General features: G+C 42.0%; 1 long non-coding RNA gene across 1 annotated transcript; it reads left to right on the top strand.

The window, feature by feature from the left end:
- The first annotated feature begins 17,344 nt into the window (after positions 1–17,344).
- LOC103148334 (uncharacterized) lies at positions 17,345–24,346 on the top strand. Its single transcript, XR_001664094.1, has 2 exons — positions 17,345–19,404; positions 20,987–24,346. It is a non-coding gene; the product is annotated as an uncharacterized LOC103148334 (long non-coding RNA).
- Positions 24,347–27,500: the final 3,154 nt, after the last annotated feature.

Raw genomic sequence — 27,500 nt, 5'->3', positions numbered from 1 at the left:
ACCGGCGAGAAGGAGATAGGCGATGGGAAAAACAAGCTGACGAGCCGAAAACAAAGTCCATGAATGAAAGAAACAGATAGGGAGAGGAAAGGAAAGAGTGGAGCAAATGACAGAAACAGCATGAGAGAGCAGAGGGATGGAGGGGGTGACGAAGGGGGGGGCAAAGAAGAAGAGGAGGAGGGAGCGACTGAGCATTGCTTTTCAAGAGCAGAGAGAGAACAAAGGCTCTTTTGTGTGGAGTGCTGAGAGAGTGAAGTGGAGCCAGGGCTTAGGGAGTGTTTAACAGTGTACACCGACTGCATTCCTGCAATGTGATTACAAGACGCGTTTAATTTATACTCAGGAAATGGACTTAACTCTTTGCTTTCCTTGTTTTCCATTACACTCGACCTGTATTTGTTCCCGCTCTCGTTGTGTTAGCGTAGCGTTTTGACGCGATCAGGGTAAACCCGGTCAGAGTAAACTTTAAACTTTCGCACAGTATACACGACTCACTTTTTTTTTTCTTTTCTTTTTTTACCAAAGGGTCAGTTCCACCCGATGTTGATGCTAACTTATATATATTAAAATGCAGAGAGTTTCTATTTTACATAAAATAATGCGTCTGTTTGGCTTTAACAATTGACAATTAATCCTTTTTACTTTCCTGTAGGAAGACATTTCAAAATAAAGTTTTTGGAAAAGCTTATAAGCTCTTAATATTTTACCTCTCTTGAGATCTTAAACTAGTTGGGGCCAAAATCAAAGTGGACATTTATCTTCTTAGTCAAATGTCAAAGTTATTTATGTTCATTTACACAGGAAGTGAAGATGGAAGGTAGTGCACCTTCAATGATCTTCCTACATGAAACATAAACTTCGAATGGAACATCAAAAATATTTTTTTGCTATTTTATTTTTTGCTTTTAGCTACTTTATTTTTAGACAGATGTTCAAGGGGACTTTATTAATGGCTTTATTAGATAGATTTGGTCAACAACACAACAGAGATCAGAATCGATCGACAAAAGTTCAGTCAAGTGTGTTACAATACTCAAACATCAAGGCTGCATGTGGACCTTAAAAAAGATTTTGATAAATACAAAACGACTACCTAAATGTAAAACAACTGTAAATAAGTCATGCACAAATAAAACTACAAGCTGTTTAACAGCAAAGCAAACAAACAGCCAGGAACAAAGCGGTTCTTAGTTTTTATATTTGCGACCTCGACTGAAGGAGTAGGAAATACCCAGAAGGAGAACAGGACTCATCGTGGCGAATGAAGCTGGCCAGTCACTGCAGCTATCTGCTGAACTGTCCAAACATTTCACATGTTCCCTGCACACCACGTGTTTCACATAGGAAGATGTTTGGTGACGCACCGCCTCCAATCTGCCTCCACTTACATACGTCACTGCCAAACGTTAGCGACTGAGCGAAATCAGATCAAATTGTCCACATCTCCACCAAACAATCGCTTGTCAACAGTCGAGGGTCCAGATCCTATGAGTGAAGCAAAGCGTATAACGACGGACCGGCTTAAAAACAGATTGACGTCTCTGTTGGTCTTTTTTCACTTTTAAAATGTTGATCATTGTGACCTCAATTCAATCTGTCCCTTTACTCGACTGGAGGGCGTAACTTCTGAATCCATAGGTAACTCAAAAGCGCCTGATCGACACTATAGATACTCCTTCTATCTACTGTAACGATCTGGATGGATGGAGCGGAGAGTTACGGGGGAAATCTGAACGCTCTAGCGGCCGGAGTCGAGCCTGGTGGACGCCAACCTCTGGCCTCGCTGCTGAGAAAAGTCCCGACCCGTGTCTGGAAGCAATCACGGTGGCTGGATGGTATCTGGAGGAAACATCTGATCTCAGCTCATCACTTCCCCTCCCCCCGTCGCTCCAGTCCGTCCAACCAGGACCAGACAATGGTACGACCTAAGTGTGTCCACCTTATAAGAGACGAGCCACTCGCCGCTTCTCTTAAAGCACACTTCCTCTTGCTTTTTTTTGTTTTGTGTTTTTTGTTATCCCAACTCTCGTACCACTCCCACACGTCCACCGCCGACTGTATTCATGCACTACAATGTAAGATGAAACTCCTGCTCTGGGGTTTGCATTTCTTCCTCCCTTTTCTCCCTTTGCTTTAAATCCTGCTCAGTGCTGACTGATTTCTAAGGGGACTGGGGGCGAGGGGGTTCTACCTCTTTTCTTTTTCTTCTCTTAACATCTTTGCTCAAACCCTCTTTTCCAGTAATGAGCCTGAGCATTGTCCGACTCACTCTCAAGCTCCCATGAACCGCCATGAAAAAAAATAAAATAAAAATAAGAAAAAAAAATAAGGGTAAAGAAAAACCAGGGGTGGGCTGAGAAATAGAAAGCATGAAGAAGAGGAGAAAAGATTTTGAAAACGTTTTGTTTTTTTTAAAGACAGGACAGTCCAACTCCCACCCACCACAAGATTAGCTTCCCTTCAGGAGAACAGTATAAAGATTTAATTAGCTGACCATTTCTTCATGGCTCGCCATTCAATTGGCTTTTTTCCCCCTTTATCTGTATTTCAATATGCCTGCTCTGCTTTTTCCAGACCACCTAAAAACTTAAACCTCCCTTCTTTTTTTTTCCCAGTGTGCACTTTCCTTTTCTTTAATCTGTGCAGGTCTGTGGTGACGGGACGGGCGAGGGGGCGTAGCAGCCTAATGTCCATCAAGAATAAAGTAAGGCGTTCAGTTTAGCAGCCAATCAAGGAGGATTACACTTTCTGAGGCATGTGAAGTTTTTTTTTTTTTTTAAATGTCATCTTTATCCTAAAGCAGCAAACCTTCGTCTGGTCAAAATAACTTTAGCCCAATATGGGCTGGACAAGAGACCTTTGGGGAGGCTCTGCGGTTTAACACGGAGACACCGATTGGGGGAATTTATTTAATTCTCTCGTTGTGGATCAGGCTCACTCAAACGCATCCCACAAACGCTTAATGGAAGCTTTGGCTTCTTTGTCACCTCAAGCATTCACTGTGGAGATTTTTTTTTTTTTTTATGCAAAGGGAACATTATTCTGTCAGAGGAAGGCTGTAGCCCTGAAGGTCTGTGCCGTGACTGGAGCTTTCTTGGTGGGTGGTGTGTGTCAAAGAACAATCCCCCGACGAACCCAAGTTTCTGCGGTTTAAAAAAAAACAACATAAAATAAAATATAAACACTCGTAAAAAGCTTTTGGACGCTCCGAAAAGAACATGAAAATCTTCATGAACTGGTTTTGGGTAATGCAGCTGACCATCGTCTGGCTACCTGAGCAGGTTATTAAGTGGGTAATATAAACCAGTCCGGACCAACTTCAACTATGCCGTGAATGGAGTACAGTTTAAAACTATTAAGAAATATTTATTGCATGCGTAGTAAAAAAAAATATGCTAAAGACGCTCAGGGTTGGGAAGACCGCCATTTCCGAGCCAAAACCAAAAAGTCCGGTTAAGGTTTATGGGTGAGGAGGGAAAAAACAAAAAAAGGAGTGTTTTGGAGGAGACAGCTCAGCGTGCCTAAGGGCCCACTTTGTCAATTGAGCTGAGGCAGAGGAAGGGAGAGCGAAGAGCAAAGCAGTGGGGGATAAAAGATGGCGAGAAAGGAGGCATGGTGAAAGTTAGTCCGAAAAAACTTTTTTTTTCTTCTTTTTTTTTCACTTTGCATCAAAGCAAAGGCTGGCAATAGAAATAAAAGAGGCAATCTGCATTTCCATGGGCTGCTCCTGACCTTCCTTCCCCCCCACCACCACCTCAAACCTCCTCATCCTACCTTCATTATCCTCCTGTACCTTAGCCAACCACCAGCCACCTCCCTTCCCACCCACACCTTTCTCTTGCGCCTACACAGCAGAAACACTGGAAACTGCTCCTCGCTTCATGGAAACCAACTGCAACCCTGTCCTGACCTGCATCTTGCTCAACTTTGACTCCCTTCCAAAACTCTTAATAGGGTTTTTCCAGCAAAGCTGTTCCAGTTCTTAACCAGAGCTGGCGATGGTTAAGCCAGTTCTGCACCGGTTTCTTTAGAAAACATCTTGGATTTCCACAAGCAGGGAGCCAAAAGCTTTGATCATCCGTACATTTGGGATTTTAATTGGGCATCACAGTTGTGTTATGTACATGGCAATACTTCTCCTAGGATGAAGGCCAGTTATTAAACATGTAACATTTTATAATCTGATCAATGCAAGCTGTGCTGGGAAACAGAAGACACAGAAAGGTAGCAAGCAGTTTTTCTACCTTACCTCATGAATGATTGGTTAAGATTTAACAACAAAGAAAAAGCATCTAGAATTTGCAGCACTTTAGTCGAATTAAAAACAAACAGCGAAAAGACAAAGGGATGAGAAGCTAATGTGATTTCCTTTTTTACTGCTTTTGTAAAAATTATACGTATAACAACAAAAGTAACTTGTGAGTTTGAAATGTGAGGCTCACGCCACATTGTGATTGGTTGCTGGGTTTTCGTGGCCCCGCCTCCAGCTCCTGATGAACGCGGTTCTTTTCTCTAAAGAGTTGGTACGAAGATGGCGCCAGAGTTGGTGTTTGCTGCGATGAAAACACAAAGAACTTCCTGATAAAATAATGCCAAAGACTTTTTTTTATAATTATGTTGATATTTGTTACCGTTCAAGGTTTAAGTCAACTGAATACGCTGCCTCTGAGAGGAAATATATTTGGGCCCACAATCCCTGCGACATTTAAAAAAAAAGAAAAAACATACTACGCACAAACATGTAACCGCTGTTGTTTAGACGCTGGACCTCCCACACAAGATCTCTCTAAAGGATTCGGTCTTTCGTTGTCTGAAAGTAAAGACGTGTTGGTGTATGAAGAAAGGTCAAACCACAAATGGAGAACAGCTCTGAGACACCGGTGGCCATGGCCGAAATAAGGTTTCCGTGCCCACATCTAGAGAGACAAACTTCCTCTGGAAGACTTAGGACAAAAAAAAAACATAACCGTGATGCATCTGTCACCACGCAGTGTGGTCTGCTGGTGTGATGTGGTTGGGTGGAAAAAAACACACGCACACGCACACACACACACACACACACACACACACACACTAGATGACAAATGGCAGAAGAGAAAGTCTGACAGATAAAACACTGATAAAAATACAGAGATGTGTTCTCTTTGATCAGAACCCTAATGTGATGCTAAACTGTGAGATATATGATTAGAAATTTATCCTCTTCCAACTGTGTTCCAAAAGACTGAAACGCTATAAACCTTTTGCCAAAAAAGAGGCCTCGGTATCTCATGCCTTATGCCAAACTAGCGTTATTTTTAACTTACAAACCAGATAGGTTTTTTTTTGTCTGTGTTCTGCAACATAATTCCACCACTGTTCCTTGTTTCACTATGATGTTTTTTGATGGCTTTCAGGAACGGACTGACTTCCTAACTATTCCCGTGAAAACCAGCCTGGAGAGAATTTTTGAACTGCAGGACAGCTTGGAAAATCCAAGTAAAAGTCCCTTTTCGGCTCTCTTTTGGTTTCACTATTACATCCCCAGACTTCTTGCGTCCTCCGAGCAGAATGAAAGAAGCACATCAAAACACACTCACGTTAACCCTTCTGTTTAGACAACAGCAGGATTGGGAAGATATGGATGCGCTTGTCCAGATTTCACGCTCTCCTGCTCAAACAACAGAGGTTTTGACCTTTAAGTTTCTGAGCCACGACGAACGAGTCTCTCGAAAACAAACAAACAAAAAAAAAAAAACGAAGCTCCCTGCTGTGCGCAAGTCATCTTTTGTCTTTGTTTTTCTCCGCATTTCTGAATTTTAGTTACCCCCCTCCTCCCCCCACACACCTCCCTTCGTCTCTGTGGGTTCAAATGTTTCATGCCAGAACGCGATGGTTGGCATCGCTTCACGGCAGCGGCAGTTTGGGTTTGGCGAAGAAAGCACGCCTGTCTGTTATAGTAATTATCAGTTGGTGGGAAGAAAAAAAAAATTGCTCAGCTAAATTGTTCTTCTTGTATGTAATCATAAACACCTGCTTTGCGGTGGGTTCAACCTGATTGCTGGGCTAAAGGCAGAGCGGAAAAACAACATCAGCTGTACCAACTCAGAAAACGAGGAACAACTAAGCAGGAAGTCTCTGAGAAACTAGAATCAAGAATAAAGTGTTTTTTGTTTTTTTTTTTTAGGAAAAAAACAAAACAAAACAATAAAAAAGTTCAGGCTATCCCCTGCATTGATAGTATGAGGGATTTACGACGGTGACAATGTCTGAGTCGACCTGGAAGTAACCTCAGTGACAGTGCTCGCACTCGGAATAGACGCAGCTTAATAAATAGCACTCAGCAATCTGGGTGTGCCGCATTTCTCCTTGGCTTCGCTCCCATTGGCGGAGGTGTGCCGATCCCTCGCATCGTACGGAACCTTAGAATGGGCAGGAAGTCAGAAGACGGATTTACTGTTCGCTTTAAGACAAGGCCGAGCTTGTTGTCTTATTCGTTTGTAGCTCGCTGCTCCATGTAAACCACATTCTCTTTTGCTTCCAAGGAAAGTGGATGCCATAAAAGAACACTCTGTTTTACTGTGCTGACTTTGGTCTTTGAGCGGTCACGTACAGTGCAGAGAAAGCCACCCTGACACCCAGGAAATTCATCTTTTATGGCAATGGCGACATCTCCGACCGAAAACAGGACTAAAATACAACCTTTAAGTCTTACAGCATTTCACGAGGTTGGGACACAGAGTGAGAGATATTTGAGCATTCCTGCTTGCACAGGAAGTGTTGATGATGCCAAGCACTCTAATGTGGTTCCCAGCATCTTTGGAAGTAAAAAAAATAGCCTATTTTTACTTCCAAAGATGGTAACTTAAGACAGTTAAGACATGGTTCTTAACTGAAGACTTGAACCGATTCATATTTGGCTTCATTGACAATCAATCAAACATGAAGCTTTGAAAACTTTACATATTTACTTTTGTTATTGTAGGACAGAAAAGGTTGTTTTTTTTCCCCAAAACAACTAGTTAGCATGTAAGTAGCATTTGCTGATTTTGTTTACTGCTTTTTCCAGGGGTGCCATTAATAAATATGGTCAGTGCTGCGACTTACACAGCTGGTTCACTGTAAGAACTGAGACCTAAATAATGGCATCAGATCAAAACATGAGCAAAAAGGAGAAGAAACCAAACATTAACTTTACATGCAGATATTTGGTGCTATAAAAGTGCAGCTTTTTCAGCAGATGTCACAAAGTCGTGCTAAATAAATGGTTTTTCCAACACTTAAAACCAACATTTTGTTTGGAATCACTTTTTTTGTTTTCCCCGTTTGGTTTTACTGCTTGGTTCTAATAAATCATAGCTGACCAAATCATTTGAACTGAAACTACTCCCACATGCTTTCACTTTATTCTAGTTTTGGCCCTGTTCTATTTCTCAGTTTCATACAGAAACCTTTCCAGCAGCAGGCAAAAAAAACAAAACAAAAACAGGACGACGTCTCCACGCAGCTTATAGACCGCGACAACAGACGGTCCATTGAAACCAAAACTTTTAAGTTATCAGGAAACAGACCTGGAATCAGAAATTTAAATCATTTTTAGATTTTCGAGATCTAAAGTTTGTACCAGCTCAAGGAAAACTGCTCCGACAAAGGTGGAGAAAGAGAAAGCAGACAAACCATCGTACTTAAGAGACGAAGAGTTTCACCCTCAGGCAAAAAAATAATAACAATATAAATCAGTCCTGAACAGCTGGGAGCAGTTTGAGAGAAATGTGGGGTGTGATCAACACAGGTTTGGATTTAATAATTCAAATTGGAGGAATTTACATGACTGGAAGGACAAGTGTACCTCCTTGCCTGGCTTTCCCCCCCATCCTTATTTAACTAGGCCTCTATTACCAGGACCGTCCTCCCTCCAGAACCCCCACCCCCACCTCATCCCCCACCCTGCCTACCCTGTGACCCGTTCCCTGCATCACTCACGGGTCATCAGCAAGAAGAAAGAAGGATTTAACGGCCAACTTGGCCCGGGGAGGGCCCTCAGAGGTGGGGGCCTTGCACGTCTCAGCGAATCCAAACCTTCGGCTGACTCCCCCACCCCCCCTCCCTCTTGCCCCCCACTTTGGTTCCCTCCTACTGTGCTTTTCTTTTCCCACTAAGGAACGGAGAGAAAACATCGGCCCTCACTTGGGTTGATTATTAGGGCTGGAGAGCACGTCTGTCAAGAGTTCAATGATGAGGAACAGAGAGACACCCGCTCCCACAACGCACCATCTTGTAGAGGCATGGCGAACGACCTCTGTAGGGAAAATAGCTTCAAGGCGTTTTCATGCTTATTCGTTTTCTTGCTGAGAAATGGAGAAAAAAAAAAAGAAAAAAAAGAAAATCCTACCATGCATGAGCCTGTAGGCATGTACAGAAACTGGAGGCAGTAGCTTGTTAGCTTAGCATTAAACCCGGGGAAAAAGGAAACGGGAGGCCCGACTCTGTCAGTCAGAACCTTACTCAGGATTCCTACACATTGTCTGGGAAAGTATGGAATGTAATTAATCCAGTTTTGCATATGTATGGAAAATAAAATAGACTATGAAAAAAAATATATGTAATTCTGAACTTTATTCCCTGTCCCATTCTCTAAAAGTGTCATCCATTCTCTCCTTAGAGTCCAGTTTCCCCAGGTACTATATTAACCCTTTCATGCATAGTGGTCACTACAGTGGACAGTTGTCTAAAAGCCTTTTTTTTGTGCTTCTTGTTGATTTTTATGTTATAAATCCAAACAGACCACTGAAGTGGACACTAATGCATCATAAAATACACTATCAATTACTGGCCATCAGCAGCAAATGCAAGAAATTATTTTTGGTAAATCCAATATGACCGACAGACAAAACAAAGCATGCCGACCGACCCGGTCCCTCCTCCTACTGTAGATGACTCTAGCAGGCAAAAAAAAAATATTGTGACATCAGATAACCCCTAAAGACCAATACTACTGATGTATTTTTTCAAATAACTTTGTATTTAGAGAAAATTACAATTGATCCAGGTGTGTTGCTAATTGAGCGTGCTAGTCTGGAGGGGCTGAGCAGTGGGGCGTCTGCTCTGTGAGGCTTGAAGCTTGGAAAATGCAGCTCTAAGGAGGTGCTGCGTCTTGAAGGCGGAGCTAGGTCCACCCAGGCGTTTCGCACGGCTGAATGGTTGCCATGAGAGACAAAAAGGATTTCTCAAACAAGCTTGAAAGCATGAAGGCAACACTTTAGGTACGGTTTTTGATGAGGGAACAGCATAATAACGTTTACATTTACTTTAAATAACACTGCCCGTTTAATGCTGGACAACTGCTGAGACATCATCCTTAAATTTAAATTCACGTAATTACCATTTTTCTCTCGCAATAAAACAAGGAAACTGTCAGAGTCTTGAGGCTTTATAGCGTGCCGAAAGTGATCACTCAAATTGGCTCTACTGTGCAGTCAACTGCACGGCCTGTGTGACACCGTGGTGGTGGAAAGGTAACAAGAGTTTTATATGGTGTTGTGTTTACACCACAGACCGTAGTGCCGTAAAATCCTGCTCATGCTTCCCTCACCAGGAATGTGAATAATGAGTCACACAGTTTCTTCCTGCAAGCCAGCGGGGGGGACTTAGCAGGCCCTGCTAGGTAAAATAAGAATTTGGGGAGTGAAATTATGTTTTGTTATCTAAGAAAAGGGACTAAGAGATTAAGGGATCAGGCAGGAAATCACAAAAGCAATCCCATCTTTTTTTTTTTTTTTTTTCTTCCAAAAGCGCCTCATATCAGCCATTGTGATGGGAGGCCTTAGGAGGCTTTTTGTTCCTTCCAGGAGTCCTCAACTCACTGCTTCACTTCTGAAGCTTCGTCGGCCAAGTGGGGAAAGCAGGAAGGTTGGGAGAGGGGGGGTGGGGGGGGCGACGGTGGTGCGATTTTGCCTCTGGGTGGGGTGGAACGGAGCGAGGGACTAGTAGGATTCTTCTGGTTTGATCAATAACCCTATTAAAGACTAATGAATTTGGTGGAGGCAGACTCAATTTGATTGTGAGGCTTTATTTGAACATGGCAGGAAGCAGCAGCAGCAGAAATACATCAAAGGGAGGCTTTGTGAAGAGAGGACCAGATTAGGGCCTCTGACGCAAGGATGGACCCAGCCAAGGGGAGGCGATGAATACACACACACACACACGCACACACACGCACAACGCACAGAGAGAGTGAGAGAGAGAAAGAGCCTCAGCACACAGGCCAACACACTGCAAAGGCATTCAGTCTAATTCCACATTTTCCATTCACTTTCATTGGATGTCTACACGCACTGCTACCCAGAGGCACATGTGTGCACTAACCCAGTTGCACAAAAGCACATGAATGCTCAACGAGATGCATATTTACTGTGAGGGGGCCGGCAGATGGTGGAGCACTGTTAATCAGTACATAAATCTCAGTTAAAAGAAGGACGGCATAAACAACCTTAATCGTGCATGACAAGTTATAAATAACCAGGCAATTTTTTGTTTTAATTATTATTTTTAATAGCACTGGAATGATTTTAATTGTCTTCTCATATCCTGCTGGAACATGTTCAGATAGCATGTCACGACGGCTTTTTTTTTTCAGAAAGTGCAATGAGCACGTGTGTTATCTAATAGATTATGTTAAAATGCTGAGGTTTTGCTTGTCAAAGTGACATTTGTGCTGCAGAGTGCTGTCCAGTAGCTGTCGTTATGTTTAAGACTTTTCATTTGGAAGTAAGAAATAAATGCATTTAACAACTTTTCAGAGACTCTTCTTCCAGAATGCTAAAAACGGCAAATCTAAGCACTGTTTTTCTGGTGTTATTTAAAACTTTATGCGACTGAAGGAAAATGCAGGAATTTTCCTGCAAATTTCCTGTTCCCTCATCATCAAACTACCGTTCTCACTTTTCTCTACAGGAGGCAATCGGAGGCGACCCAGTCCTTGTGCAGTTGTGCATCCCAGCTGTTCGCCATCACTGCTCCATTTGCACAAGTATGTTTAGAGGTTTATAGATAACACTGTCTTATTGTGCAGAAATTTAACATTTCATTTTGTATTTAAATTTTGTGTATGTTAAGTGTATTGTATGTCCAATAATTTCCCAATTCTAGACTCAAACCTTTGCGAAAAGCAGAACTTCAAAGCATATATGGTTGACCCCTTTACAGACAGGTGGGGATATAGACATACAAAATTTTTATGTAAAATAAGTCAAAAATAAGTATAATATACTGTAAATTGACATGTTTTCATTTAATGATTTAGATTGATTTTGAAGTTTAAATATAATTTTAAAAAATGTCTGATTTTACAGTTAATTGTTGTAGGTTTCTAAGGAGGGTGTAAAGTTTAAAACCAAACAGAATGGAGAAAGGAAAGGTTATCTGTAACTCCAATTACATTTAGCTACTGTGTTTTTACTTACTCTTTGTCTCTCTCCCACAGCGTTAATCTTTTTTCCTACCGTGTCCAGTACAACTATACGTGCAGTACTTCAATTACGGAAATAAGGCAATGAAGTTATTCAGCAAAATCCTGTAACTTCTTTCTTTTTCTCAGGAGATAAAGAAAGGCAGTTTTGCAATTTGTGGCGTCCTGACGACAGAGTAGAAAGGATTGATTTACAAAGACTGGCTGTTGGGTTGTCCAAAAACACTCAAAAGAGACTTGAAAAATCTTTTGCTTCTTTTAAAAACTGTCTCTGGCAACAGTGGGGTGCTCTGCAGAAAATGAATAGCATAGAATTTCACATCAATACTATGGTATATTTACAGTTTTTTTTTTAAAACTATCATTTCTGTTTCAAAATACAAAATAATGTAAAATCATTCCCACCCTAGATTTCAACAGGGTGGAGAGCGTGCTTTCTCTAGATTCTTCTTCTGATGCTTCTTGTTGAAGAATGTCAGATTTTTCTCTGTATCGACATCTACTGTTCAAAAGGAGAACAACGATGAGTTTTGCGTGTCTAAGGCAGCAGGTAGTAAAGGTTCACGTTGCTGCAAGAAATAACCTACAACTGGACAAAAACCACTGTTTTAAATTGCAGCATTGCTGAAACCATGCGCGCTCAAACTAGCCTAAAGAAAGTTATGCTTTTTGACATTGTCAGTGTGCAGTCTGTATGTGTAATCGAGTGCATGCTGCCGTTTAATTTGCATTTCTCACTCAAGGCAAATCAATGTGTGGGAGAGAGCTCTACTAAAAATAAATGATAGAACAGAGCAGCGTAATGCTATTAAAAATGAAGAAAAAAAAAACGGTGACTTGCAAAAGACTTCGCATCCCGTTTGTCAGAGTTCTGTGTATTTTATTTGGTTTCTGTGAACACGTATTATTGCATAATTGTGACTTGAAAGGGAAATGATACATGCCTTGGTAGCCATGGCAACACAGGCAGTTGCCGGTGTTGGGGTCCAGCCATGGGAGGAGCAAAAAAGACTAAACTACGGAGAACAAAAGAAACAGGGAAAAACTTTGAATGCAGTGTATTAATCTATTTCCAAGCACAGTTTCCATAAAATGTCAGGTCAGATTGGACTGAGAGCAACTGTGACAATCAGTTTTCAAATCTGGCCAGAGATTCTCCGTTGGATTGAAGTCTGGACTATTGGTAGGTCATTCAAACAGTGGCAAAGCATTAAATGGTGAATGGCCTGTACTTATACAGCGCTCTAGTCCAGAGGATGCCAAAATGTTTCATACTACCATCACCACATTTCGTTATGTGTTTAGGACGCATGTACAATGTCACGTTTCCATGTTTTACATTTGTTTCTAAAAAAACAAACAAAAAACCCCCAACAACTTTGTTTCCATCTAACCAGAATATATCTTTTTATGTGTGGCGTGTCTTATAAAAGGTTTGCCATAAACGACAATCACATCCTGCTTTTTCTTTTGACATTCTTCTATAAAGGCCAGAAAGTTGCCCTTTCAGCAGATTCTCCAACCCCAACTGTGGATTTTCTACGCACAATTATTTACAAGACTGAGTCGGTCTGTCACATAAAACTTCCCTCAAGTTACATCGAAGTGTTTTGTTATAATGTGACAAAATGCGAAAAGGCTCAAGTAAATTCTTTTACAAGACCCATTAACCTCCTCTGAGTCACTTGTTCTATATTTGAAGGCCTGTTCTCTCCCACACACTGCTTTGATTACTGTGACCAATGTGAATGAAATGGCAACAGGCAGATGATTATACATAAATATAACCTTTGTTACAAGTCTTAGGGTATGAATACTATCCCAAGGTAGTTTGTTTAGCTAAATCAGAAACCATTTGCACACACCCCACATCCCCATCCTGCCCACTCCCCCAACCCCCTTGCTTTAACGATGCCCTGCTTCCTAATAAACTTTTGTGGTGTTTGGAATCCATTAGGAGCAATATCCCACTTCTCAAAACATCCTGGCTCATTCTGGGGGGAGCAGAGCGAGGTTGACGAGAAGCCCTGAGAGGGGAGGGCCTCAAATTTCCATTTCTATTGAAGGCAGATGAAGGAGATTTGAGCAAGGCTGTAGAGTCTCATATGATGGGAGAGAAAGAATGCCGTGAGAGTCGATCTCAGAGGTGTCAGAGGAGAGGCACACACCAAAGGGAAGACGCCATGTTTTGAGTAAAACCTACGACGCTCTGCTCTCCGACTGGCTCTTTGCAAAAAGACAGAGATCTGGTCTACGTCATCGCCTCCATGTGAAAAGCCTCTTAGGCCTCAAGAAAACAGAGATCAAACCAAGCAGCCAAATGGAACAATGAAACGTTCCTCAAATAAAACATATGAAGCGTGTAGGTGCTGAATCCATCCTTCAGATGGTGATCATAAATCTGTTTGGAGGCAGAAAGCTGAAACTTTTGTTGTGTTTCTTGGTAAGTGCCTAAATTCCTTCCTCAGAACAAACATAAAACGCAACTGTAGCTCGGCAGCTGCTTGCGAAGGACCCAAAAGAAACCGGCTGAAAGAGCTTTTACTTTCCCATTCTTCTTTTACCATCCGACGTTCGTTGCCCTTGAAACGCACACAGGTATTGTGAGGTCCTTCTCCAAGCCGCTCCGTACGCTCAGAAGCATTCCCATCTTATCGGCTCTGGTGGGTGCTTTCCTGCACCAAAACAAACCTTTAATCCAATACAGATATCAGGCACTCGAGTGTCGCAACAATTGTTCCCTCTGTGTGAAAGTAAGCCGCTATCTTAAAACACAAGAGCTGCGAGACAAATGTGTGGCAGAGCGCCAGAAGTGGGAGGCACGGGAGTGTCGGGCGTGAGATTACAGACAAAGCAGGAGTAAACAGCGCCTTCAGATAAAAAAAAAAAAAACATTCGGGTGTACGTTTAACAATAGTTCTTTCCTGGCAGGGGAGCAACAACAAAGGGCCTTCCTGTATGCACACCCCCCTGCATGCGCCCTGACTTCCCCAGGACGCAGAGACATGCGGCTCACCGCCAATACATCAACACTGACCCTGCGTGCTACTGACCCTAGACCTCTTTGTGGCTTTCCAGCGCTAAAAAACTCACTTACTTCAGCAGGTTACATAACAGGGTTCTGTGTTCGATATGGATTCAGTTCATTGTGAAAGTAACTCCAGAGGAGGTGTTAATCCTGACAGATGACATGCTTACTCAGTTGCCATTTTCAGACTTAGTGAAAGGTGCCGAATGCAGCTTTCAAAAAAAAAAAATTGTTTTTTTTTTACGTGTTTTTTAAAGCTGTCACTGTGCTGTGACAGTATTATATGAGACAGACGATCTGTGAGGAAAAATTGAGCTCCTCCAGCTGCCGTCTGAAGAAACACACCGCTCCTGGTCAAAAACAAACAATTAAAGCTAGGAGGAGGGTCTTAGTGCTGTCAATCAACCCAGGTGGGCGCTGCTCAACTTAATGTCACAGAAAAACTGTTTTTCCGACGTTGTCACAAAGCTGTTGCACGGGCATGATTAACAGCGCTAAGACCCTCCTCCTGGCTCCGACTTGTCGTTTCTAGTTAGCGCTGGGAGCACTGGGTGAAGGCAGTGGAGCTGGAATCGTTTCACAGATTATCTGCCTCATACTGTCTAGACGTAGTTGGACAGTTTCATTTTAATTTACATGTAAAGATCCGACACCCCTAAATAAAATCCCGTGACCTGGTAAATGAGAGGGGCAATTAAATCTCTGCATAAGTACAGCTGTTCCTTAAAGGCTTTAGAGTTAGTTTTTTTTTTAGAGAAAATAAGTGAATGTTAGCACTGTTCAGTTGATCATCTGAAAATGGAAATTGTGTAACCCAACTACAAAGTTACAAAGGTTTGTAGTTGGGTAAAGAGAGCAGTAGTCTCCTAATCAGTCAAGACACAAAATGCTGTGTGAGGCAGAAAAGTCTCTCTATGACTGAACCTCAATAAGGTTGATTTGTTGGTTGCATAAATCGAATTCATCAGGAACCTCAATTGTGACCCGCAACTCAATGCGGTTGGGTGAAATTTGAATATGTCTTTCAAGAATATGAGTGGTAACAGGCTACGAAATCATAACAAGAAAAGCAGCGCGAGACGATCCAACTGTGTTCGAGCAAACTTAGCTTGTAGCAGCGTGAAAAGCAAGCAGCCCTCCCCTCGCAGCTCTGAATTAACACAAGTTGTGCTCGTTCCCCACTCTGGTTTATTGAATCCTGCTTGACTCAGCTCCCTTCAAAGCAGCGTAAAGATCCCGAGAGGCACACAGCTATCTAAAGAAGGAGTTGCAGATCAGACCGGTTAACAAATTCATCATGTTTGTCTTGTTTTCTTTTTTTATAAGTCCTGGCAACACACTTTCAGCTGAAGTAAAAGAGCACATTTGTGCATGGCACGTCTCGGCAGACCCTCGAAAGCCGCTTTCCTTCTAAATCATGACCATAAATGACGCCTGCGCTCGGGCTGCTTTTATGATTCGCACTGAGGACGGGAGGGAGAGGGTGGAGGGCGGGTGGGTTCTGGGGATCATAAAAAGAAAAGAGAAAAGGAGAACACAGGACTTGTGGGTAATCGTGGCTCAGAGTGGTGGGAGAGGGAGCGTATGGGAAAGACTCTGAGGCCAGATGTGTGAGGAATGTTCTGGCTGCTGCAGCACACAGAGGGCGGATGGATGGGTGGATGGATGGATAGATGGGATGGGGGCGGTTTGGAGGGTGGCGGTGGTGCTGGAAGTGTGTGTGTGGGGGGGAGGGAGAGAGAACCAGTCGAATTACACAGCCTGCAGATTGTTAAAGAGCTGTCAGGCCTCCAGCGTTCTACTGTGTGTTTCACATCATCTCCAGAGCGGCTGCAGCCCGTCCTCTCAGCGGAAAGAGAGCAAGTTTCTTTGTTGCTCAAGGTTCTCACGCTTTTCCCACAGTAAAGTTCAATCCGATCACTTTCAAGCTTTTTTCAAGGTAAGTTTTCAAACTTTTCCAGCGCCGCACCGAGGAGATTAAAGCAGCACAACTGAACTGAAGAAAGGCTGTTTCAATTCACTGTGATGTGATGTCGTTTACTACTGGCATTGATAATGTCACCAGGGACAAGATAGGCTAAAATAATAGCATTTTGTGTTTTGAAATGTCTCTCTCACACACACCTTATACACCTGACTGCTCCAAGAACAAAACAGAATGCACTGGATTAATCTACAAAAAAAATCTCCCAATTTCAATAATGTTGTTTTAAGCCAGTAGCCATTAGGAATAATAAATGTTCATTTAGTTCAAACAATCCAAACAAAAAGGTGGATGATCTTCTTATTCAAATAAAAAGAAATCATCCAAAGACGAAGCAAAATCTCTAAAGAAATTTAACCTACATGTATTTCTAAGGTGTCGATTGGTATGGAGACAAAATATATGGAGAAATATTTGAATTTCTAAACTTTAGTTCATTTACTTTTTTTTAAGCAATCCGTCCATCTAATCACTCACTAATCCCCCAATGTTTGTCTGTCCATCCATTTGTTGCTCCATCCATAAGTCCTTAACTTCTTTCATCAAGTTTTCCATTCATCCATCCATCCTTAAAGCCCAAACACTGGACAGTTTTCTTGCATTAATAGAAAAACGCCCCATTAATTTATTACAAATTGGCTGAGAAAAGGACCGAACCCTCTGGAAATTAGAGTTTGGAAAAGTCTGGACTTCTGACATGACAAATGTGCAGGAACCCTGGTGTTTGCACCAAACCACCGACCACAGGACCGAACTTTAAAGCTAATCCATCGTGATCATTCCACAACCTCAAAAACTTGGGCATGTGCTCACAGAGCCTACCCACAATCCACCTGGTGAGCTCAACCTGCGTCACGGGTAGATAGCAAAGCAAAAAAACGGAGGGGGGGGAACGAAAGACAGAAAGAAGAAAAAAAAAAGAAAACACCCTCCATCTGCTTCCCATCATCTTCATCCATCTCCCCCACCCCTGTCAACCAGACTCTTTCTCCCTCTCTGTTTCATGCTCTGCCTTGCCAACTCATCCAGCCCTCCAACACCACAACCACTGGAGCTGCGGTGTGGATAAATAGTCCCCCAACAGCTGGGTCTGACTTTTGACCAGGACCACCCCTCCAGACAGGACCAACAACACTGCCTTTTCTTTCCCACCACAACCACCGCCACCACCTCCTCTCTGAGTGTGTATCCTGTGTTTCAAAGACGGAGCCGAGACAAGTCAGAGTCTTTGTTTATGTTATGATTTATTTGAGCATGTACATTACGGCTCTGTTTGTTCAGATTATTTACTCGGGCATTTCATAAATGGCCCTCTGACTTGCTCCGTCTGACCTCGGCGAAGGTTTGTTTACAATTCCAGACTTGCAAAAAAAAAAAAAAAAACGGGATTTGAGGTATGATCGTTCGACAAAAACCTATTTTCCCGTGTTTCCTTTCAAATGTTTCAGGACTATACACAAATACACCCGAGCCGTACGCGGCTCCAATAAATTCTTGATTGCGCCTTTAAGTCGAGAGCGTGTTGTTTGTTCAGCTGCTCGAGGGCCTCGGAGAGAAACCCGGGGAGGCCGCGGAGAATTCATACCTTCTATTCATCACAGAGGAAGGGGAGGAGGGAGGAGTTTTAGGACGAAGAAAGAGCGAGGAAATGAAAAGACAAGAGCCTGTTTTTTTCCGCCCCCCCCCCTCCTTCTCTGCTGAGTAAGGAAAGAGGTAAGCTCTGCTTTCTGACAGCTGGGCCGAGAAACCTCTGCTCAAATGATCAACGACTCATACCTCATTTATGCAACCATTAAGGCACAAATTGTTTCAGATTTGCGGCAATCAATAATCTCAGTTCCAGACTGAAAAGACAGAGGTTCTTTTTATCTACGGAGGGATTTTCATCGCGATGCACCAGATTTTTGTTTCAAAAGATATACAGAGGAATGGACTACAGACGTGTTGAGTCGATATAAAACTGACCGCTGGCTCACAGGAAATAGCATCACGGAACCATTATCAATGAGGACATTTGCATCACGTTTTTGTACAACTTTTTAGGACCTTGAAGAAAGTTTACTTCTAGATAAGATGTTCTAAAGCTTTCGTACTTATGAGCAAATCTCTATTAGTTGACTACTTACAAATCAGAAGCAAAATAAACAGCAAAAACACATCATGTGCCCTTGAGTAGGAACTGTTGACTTATTGCCTTCTTAGCGTCCCGTCTTTCTTGAAAGTTCATCGAGGTTCAGAGTTGCGAGCCTGTACCTGTTGAATCAGCTGATTCCAGCTGATGGGATTCAGGTCAGGCCACTTTATTCGAGGTACCGCTGTGTCCAGCAGCCGGGACCTCAGTGAGCTGCAGCATCGTCGTCCACGTTGATGAAATTAGGCCTCACAGGAATGATGACATTATTCAGGCAGTATTGGCTTCTCACTGTGCCATTCACAAAATGTAGGGCAGTTTTGTCAACACTGTATCACCACCAACACCAAAAGCTTGTTTAAAGACAACAGCAGTTGATACATCGCCGGCAGCCATCTTGTCTACTCGATGTGAACTGACTTTCATCAGAACCAACCAGTCCTTCATCCGGGGTAAATGCTCCCTCGTGGTGCGGTCAGGGGCCCTAGAACAAGCTGAGGTAAATAGTTTCCAATGGCCAGACGGAAGACCTCTCTTAAATGAGTTGAGTGGCATTCATCATCTGGTTCCACAAGAGAACTGTTCACAGCTTGGGATGTGGCCAAAGGACGTCCAGCTCCAGACCTTTTCTACGCCTCTCCCAGTCTCTGTATCTTCGTTGCAGCCTACAGATGTGACACTATGACCTCAGCGGCCACTTCCACCTGAGGACATCCTGTTTGAAGCCCTGCAGACACAAAGTACTGTTGATCAGACGTGAGGTGTTGTCTCGTTCTCACAATGTCGAAGTGAAAGCTGAACGTCTCCAACTTTTAGTAAGTAGTCTATTTCTAAAAACAAAACCCAAAAGTTAAGACGTCAGCTAATACGCAGTTCAAACAAGATCTGTTAAAGCTGGAGAAAGGCAGAAAGTGTAGATGATCAACGATGTTGCATTACATAAAATGCAGTTTGTCGTCAGAGAAACTTTGTTGTGGTGTCATTATGGTTTGGGCCTGCTTCGCTGCTTCTATGTAGAGGTTATCTTTTTGCCACAGAGGAACAGATAAAATCTGAATAATGCTAATGGGACATCTGAGCTGACGTCATGTTTGTAAATCAAAGGTTAGGAGAAAAGCATAACCACAAGTATAGAATGACTAAACTGTCTCGCAACCATATTTAACCTGACATGACATTTCTACAAAGATGCTGAAAATAAAACAAAGCAGCAGATGGAAACAGATGAGCAAAGTAGATTAAATACTTTGAAAGAATAAATGACAAAATTTCTCAATTCAACATTTATCGGAAAACGAAAGAAATGAATAATTCTCCAGAAGGTATGGTGGAAAATTTGGTACTGGACAAAGTTATTGAACCGACGGTCACTCTTGTACTTTTAGGCCTCAAAACTATGTATCCAGTCCTAACAACGTGTTTTAAAAAAAATATCCTAAAAGAAATGGGAAACAAAATCAGCAAAGGCAAGTCAGGATTCCTGAGATGTGTGTCTGTCTCTTCTTGTGAATCATCCACTGTTTCCATAGCGCCGTCAGTCAGGAGTTGTGTATGAAAGCAGAAAGTGAAGGTGAAATTAGGAACCTTTTTGTCCAATTAGACAACATTTATTGGAAATTGAAGGAGTCGGGCTGCGGTTGGGGACTGAAGTGCCCAGGTGGAGATTTGTGTAAGTAGGCGACAAATTGTGATGAGGTAACAATGTCACAACATGATATGAACACCAGATTTTAATCCTGACCATGACTGACTTCCTTTTTTTTTACTTTTACCTCAGAAGAAATAGATCTTGTAAAGTCTGTGTCCATGAAATTCCTTCATAACTTTTTGAAGTTGCAATTTTCCATGGAGTTTGTAGTGACTCTGTGTGAGATACAAAGTGTAGCTGCTGTTTTATGCCTGCTTGTACAGGCAAAACTAAACATCAAAGCTCATTGGACCTAGATAATACATGATGCTGGATTCACAAGAACAAGATAAGATGACATTATAGCATTTTAATATTTTTGCTACACACAACAAACTTGTATTCTTGAATCAGTGGATCAGCCACAGCATCACTGAACTTTGTGGATCACTTTCCATCCAGCTTAATAACCGTTCGGGGTTAACGATACTGAAATGTTTGAAAATTTTCTTTGACTCACAAGGAGAGAAACACTGAGAAATGATTAGAGGAAGAATAAAGAATCATACAATAGTAAAATGTAATTGTCTTACAGAGATCTGGAGAAGTAGCAGCAGTCTGGGAAGAGACCTTAAGCCACATTCACACTGCTGATCTTATTGCTCATCAGATTTTTTTTTTGTTTTGTTTATTTGCTGAGACAGTTGTTTTTTGGGGGGGTTTTTTTGTTTTTGTTTTGCATTGTTGTTCACATTTCAATTTTAATGCAGCTGTCATCAGACTCAAATATGAACAGCCTGCAGCTCTGAAGTGACCCGAAGAAGACCTGACATCACCACGCTGCGTTTTCCTTATGAGTGGCGCACATCAACTGCAGCGTAACAATTTTGGAATTGGAGTCAATAAAACGTCAACAACATGATCTGCTCAATGATCGCTTCGTCGATTGTTGGATGTTACATTGGGTCTTGCCGCTTCCCGCCTGCTTGGGTGCCAAATAGCTAACCTGTCACTCTTCCATTCAGACCCAGGTTGTTTCAGTTTGGGAAAGCACATGTAAAATAACCCGAGTCTGAACTGTGCTGTTCATTATGGACCACTGAATGAGCAGACTGAACGTAGCTATAAAGGGAGCAGGATGGGATTAGCTAGAATCCGAGGCAAGCGATTAACGAGGTGACAATTACAGGCCTGAGGAACAGGTGAGGGTAATTATCTGAATGCGCTGCAACTGTGGCGAAAAATATGCAAAGACATGGAGGTGTAGTGGCTAAAATGACACAGAATGAATTGAGAAAGAGTGGGAAGTGATTACTGAAAGAAGCAAATTAACCAAACGATAATCCACTCAAAATACAATTGGTAGAACAACAAAATGCAAAATCAAAGCCCAAAGATTCACTTTAGTGTCAAGAAACCAAAATCATAGTTAAAATTAAAACAGCAAGTGGACAGTTCTTCCTGAGACGGGCTTCACCGTCATCACGCTTCCCCATGGTGTTGAGAAGTAAATCAAAAATCAAATGGTTAAATCAAACTCCACAAACGAAGGATGATTAACCCTGCTGCTGCTGTGGAACACGTTCAACCTGAACAGACAGGATTTGTCCTCTCCCCGTGATTCAACGCTAGGCTCATCTCCATTCTGCTCCCACTTCCTCTGTCACGATCATCTCTGCTTCACCCTGTTGTTACTCACTCTAGTTGCAACAGTGGTGCTTCACAAGTGTCTCATCAGCACTTCTCACTTCCCCTTTTGGTGGACTGAAAAACACTGCAGGCTGATTAAGTTCAGATCAGGAAGAAGCCGCTGTGGTCAACAAATAATCCCTACCATGTGAACCGCGCTGCGTCTGGAACGGCTAATAAACCGCTCGCGCTGATTCAGCAAACATGCTAACTGAGTTCTTAACCATTTGACCGTGTTTGGAGTCAAACTTGTTTCCAGAGTCCCTGCTACAGCTGGCACGAGGTTAAAAAACTGGGACGGGCAAAAGAAGAAAAAAGGGCGGGAAAGGAAAACACTCGGAGAGGTAGTTTTGAGAGCCCCAATGGTTTATTACCCTCGATTTTCAGGGGCTGAAATTTCAGCCTCGCTTTGAGGAGAAACTCGAACCGCTGGTCCAGCTGTCCACAGCTTGCCAGGATTGAGAAAACCTCCACCGCACACATTCTCCCAAACCTAGTCTCTTCTTCTTTTTTTTTTTTTGCGCCCCCTCCTCCCTTGCGTCTCCCGGCCAGGTAATCAATAGGAAACCCACACCCAAACACGCTGTGGCTGCCAGAGGAATCGAGACGAGCTGTTGTGACATGAAGGTCCCACAAACAAATCTGTCACTCGGGCGAGCGACCGTGTTCTCACTTGTATGTTTTATGTTCTCTGTCCCGCTCTAGCTGTGCAAACAAAACCAACAAGCAATTGTAACATGACCAGGTTGGAAACAATTGGAAATGTTTCAGCTCTTTGGTGCTATTTTTATCAAGCTTTTATCATTGACTATTATTTTGAAGGAAGAAAGGAAGAAGTTCTTGGGCTGAACTTTCGCTTTGAGACAGACGACAAACAAAGAGCTATTGTTGGGCTGCATGCAAATAGCCAGTTTTATTAGCAAAACTTTAAATGGTCTGTGTGGCAGGGACAAAGCAACAGGAAACACGTAAATGATTTGTAAGTACTGTGAAAATATCGGGAGTGGCTAACAATCAGCGCTGACGACGCTAGCAGCAGACTCTAATCTGAACTATCCTGCTGCGCCAAGCTAGTGGTGCATGTTAGCAATCATCTTATTGAATAAATTGTATCTAGATTATTATATCTAGCTACTTTGTGCGCTGTGTCATCTCGTGAGCTGCGTACATTGTTACACCCCTCTTGTTTAGTGGAATTCATCAAATAGTGATGCTTTTTTTTTTTTACATCACTATTACAGGATTTTATTTTATTTTTTTAATGGTTTTAGAAAGTTCACATTTATATGAGGTTCTAACTGAAAAAGTTGAGTGAAATGTGTTTTCTCTAACAGGTGATTATCATGTTTAGATGGAGAAACTCTGCTTTGTTCTCCTCTGTGCCTCGCGCGGTGCAGCGGAAAGCCACTCCGACCTCACAGTGACTCATTATCCAGGCCTCGGTCACACACAGGGAATTAGTGACCTTGGGCACTGGACAATGAGGAGTTGTATAAACTGCTTGTCTTATCAGTCTCTGGGAAATGTCTCAACTGATCTTTTCTAGCCAGACTCTCCCACAGCCTCCTGCAGCCTTGCCTCGGCTTAGATACAAGGAGCGGTGATGATGTCATCGTGGCGTCGAGGACTTCAGCTTTGATCTGGGATTATAACTTTGCCGAATGTCTTCAGTAAATCAAACCGGTTGCTCTGCTGGTTTTAGTTTATTTGTCATGCAGCAGTTTCCTCTCTTAAATTAGCATGAATCTGAATCATTCATTTGCTCATTGTTTCAAGTCACGGTAAAGGGGCAGTTCAGAGTTTTTGCATTGAGGTTCTCTTTAAAGTTCATGATGAGTTTATGTCTTACCTACAACTAGTTAATGTTTTGATATATTAAGACATAAAAGAACATTTTACTCGATGCCAGAAACAAAAGCTAACAGCTTTCCTGACGGTCCATGATTATACCAGGTTTCTTTAAAATACTCCATTGTCAAAAACTTCATTATGATTTATGTTACTTTTTCTTTGGATGGTTATTTACAGAATTTGATGATTTGCTGTGGACAATGGATGTAGGAGGTGGTGTGTTCCCAATGATCTTCCTGAAGAAAACACATAGAGAGAATAGGAAGTAATTCAAGTCAATAAAAGTGACTGATGTAAAAAGTAAAAAACCGAAACAACAAAAATAATTCTAACAAAATGTAATTATATTTAATCGTACAGTCTTCTGAAAGGAAGCAACTCTGACTTGTAACAATTTACATGTTCTGTTCTTAGTATGTTTCCCACAGGAAGACAATTAGTGGTGCACCGCCTCCATCCAGGAGTTTCTGTTTAAATAACTGTGAATAAACTGAACACCACATCCAGCATGTTAAATACATCTGAATATGGATGCAGATGAGATTTTAAAAATAACAGCATTTAATTAAACATACTTTTGTTCAAACCAACATTTGTGTGAAAAATGTTTTTTATTGGTATGACGTAATGTTAAGTAATTTATGTCTTTTCATGAGCTTGAAGCAGAAAATAATCATATAAAAGCTTGAATACATCAGTTGATGTGCATTTAATCTTTATAATGTCCACTTAAACTGAATTAAATAAATTAACTTTTTAATAATGTTTTAATCTGTTAAATAAATCAAATGCATGTTCCAAAATTGCTCTGAATAAATCTCAAGGCTGATTTTGAGTTTTAAGATAGGAAGGGTTTACTTGGACTTGCTGTTTGCTTTTGCCTCTAAAATTCAGACATTACTCCAAATAAAGAAGAAACATGGAGTCTGGAGACTTATCTACTGCAGGTAATTTATTTACCGCTCTCAGTATTTCAGCAGAACCTCACTATAAATATTTTGTCCATGTAAGTGCAGCACAGCAGCTACAGTACGCCATTCATCTTCAGGAGACATCATTCCTTTTTTTTATTACTCGTGCAGGTTAACCTAAATAGAAGAACAAGACAGCTGCCAGATTTAAGGCAGTTGCGCAACATTGAGGATGTAAAGGAAACGGTTGCTGCCAAGTGTTTATATCATCTGGTTGTTGCGACAGACATGTCCATCTTTTTTTCTTTTCTTTTTTTTTAGAGGATTTATGAAATATATGACTTCAAAACAACTTCTGCTCTTGCTCAACAGTGAAAAAAAAATACAGAGTAAGGCTACCGGTTTGCTAAAATGATGTTAATCTTACTAAATAACACAAAAAAATGCATTGTAGAAACGATGTCATCTATTCTTTTCAAAAGAACCAAATTGAGATTTTTATTTGTTTGCTTGTTGCCAATTAAGTTTTAAAAATCTAATGTTTTCGCCAACCATCTGCAGAGCCTCCTTTTGCTTCCACTCTGCATGCTCTGTAGATATGTTTCTATCGGCGTTCTGCATCTAGAGGCTGAAACTTTTGTACTTTTTCACAGAATTGCTTAAATTGTAGCAGATTTTCAATTATACTTAGGCCTAAATACTTTAACATGAACTATTTCCTTGAATCTTGGGCACCTCTGTTCAAGTATTTTGCAGGTTTTTCTCAAAGATTGCCCCATATTTCCATCAATCGTCCCATCAGCTCTGACCAGCTTCCCCCGTCCCTGCTGAAGAAGAGCATCTTTACACCATGATACTGCCACCACCGTGTTTCACAACGGGAATGGTTTGTTCACATCAGTAAATTATGCACAAGTAGACTTTGCTCACTATTCAGGTAACTTTTGAGGACAATTGGTCGCACTCAATTATATTTTACCAAAGGGAAAGGATGTATACAAAATTTATTTGAAAGAAAAAAATTGCTTTCTTTTTTTTTTTCCATTTCTTACTTATGTGCCACGTAAGTAAGTCTGGGTGTGACACATAAAGACATACATCAAAGCTTGTGGTCCACGTGATAAAATGTAGAACACTGTATAAAACAGTAAAATACATAAAACACTCAACAGGCGTTTTGTCGTGCTGCTTTGTCCAGGACGTAATTGTTGATCGAGGCGCCGGATTCGAACAACAACAACAACAAACGCGCAATATGGACGGAGGAAGCGTGGACTGCGGAGGAGGAAGAAGGCTTGTTGGCTAGCAGATGTTTCAGCTTTTGGGTTTTTGGCTAGAAAAGAGCAATTAAGAACTCCCCTTAATGAGGCTGGCAGCCACCCTATAAACTGTCTGGTTCAGTGAAAGAGTTGCTCATTAAGCGAAACGTTCCCCCACCCCGCCCCTCTCTTTGGCGCTGCCCTCGCTTGTACAGGAAGTAATGGATCAGACTTTTGAAAAAATGTATGCCATCTTCAGACAAAGTTACTTTGTCTGAACGAGCTGGCTTCGCGCTCACACCAACTCGTCTACGCGCGCGCGTGCGTGTGTGCGTCCCGATTTCCGTCCACGTACGCCGACATGTTTGTTACGCGCCTGGCTCGAGCCGAGTGTGGGGAAGTGATGCACATTTTCCATGAGGCAGCTAACTATGCACCTCCAGCACTGAAGGCCACAACAGTCAACAGAACATTACAGATGAGAATGCCGAGATTAAAATACCAAACAACCCAAATGGGGGCCAGATCCTGTTTTCCCACCCTCCGTTTCTGTTCGCCATAAACTTATAATTTAGCTAATAAAGCGCAAGCACCAGAAAAAGAACCCCAGAGAGCTGGCTCGCAGCTGCTTGTAACAGAGCCCTACACAGGCGCTGATTTGTTTGTCACCCTCGCGTTTCCAAAACAGGGCTCCGCTGACCGATGGAAATCATATTCACTCGTGAACCGTACAGCCAGAAATGTGAGTTGTTTCATGCCGCACTTTATTGAATATTTAATAGGCGCAGTCCTCTGGAGTTTGCGATCACATAATTGAATCCTTTGGCTTCGGTTACACAATAAATATCAAGTTTTGTGGCCGTGCGATTTTGGCTTGAATTCGCTGCGTGTTTCCAGAAACCGAGAAGGATGCTGAATCGAATGGGTCCAGTTCTTCAAAAGAGTTCCTTATTTATGGTGCTTTCTTGCACATTTTTACATTTTCGTCTTAGAACCACAAACTTAAATGCATCTCGGATTTTACGTGACACATTAGCACAAAGTAGTACATAAAGGAAGGAAGACAGACATATATATATATTTTTAAAAAAGTTCAAATAAAATTTCAAAAAGTCAAGTATTTGTACTAGGTCCCCTTTATGCAGATGCACCTAAATACATACGACTCTCCACTCCGGACTTAAAACTTTTACATCTTTTACCAGTTTTTTTTATCCTGCCCAAAAAAGTCTCACAATGGCGACGTCAGGGTGATCTGCAGCATGTTCCTCCACACATGTGGACCAAAAAGTTCAGTTTTGGTCTCATCTGATTTTAACACGTCCTTCCATATATTTGTAGTATCCCCAACAAGGGTTGTGGTGAACTATGAAGATGAACTTAACATTGGGGTCTTCTTCTTCTCACTGTTCCATGAAGACGAGAAAGTGGAGTGTGGGACATGCGGTTGTCCTGTCAGCATGTATTTCCACCTGAGCTGTGGATCTCTGCAGCTCCTCCAGAGTTAGCGTGTGAATCTTAGTAACTTCTTTGAATAAACCTCTTTCTGCAACGGTTCTCAATTTAGGTGGGTA

The sequence above is a fragment of the Poecilia formosa genome, unplaced genomic scaffold, assembly GCF_000485575.1.
Source record: "Poecilia formosa unplaced genomic scaffold, Poecilia_formosa-5.1.2 Scaffold203, whole genome shotgun sequence".
NCBI lineage: Eukaryota > Metazoa > Chordata > Actinopteri > Cyprinodontiformes > Poeciliidae > Poecilia > Poecilia formosa.
The sequence above is the reverse complement of the archived record's forward strand: the minus strand, read 5'-3'. Positions and strand labels throughout refer to the sequence as shown.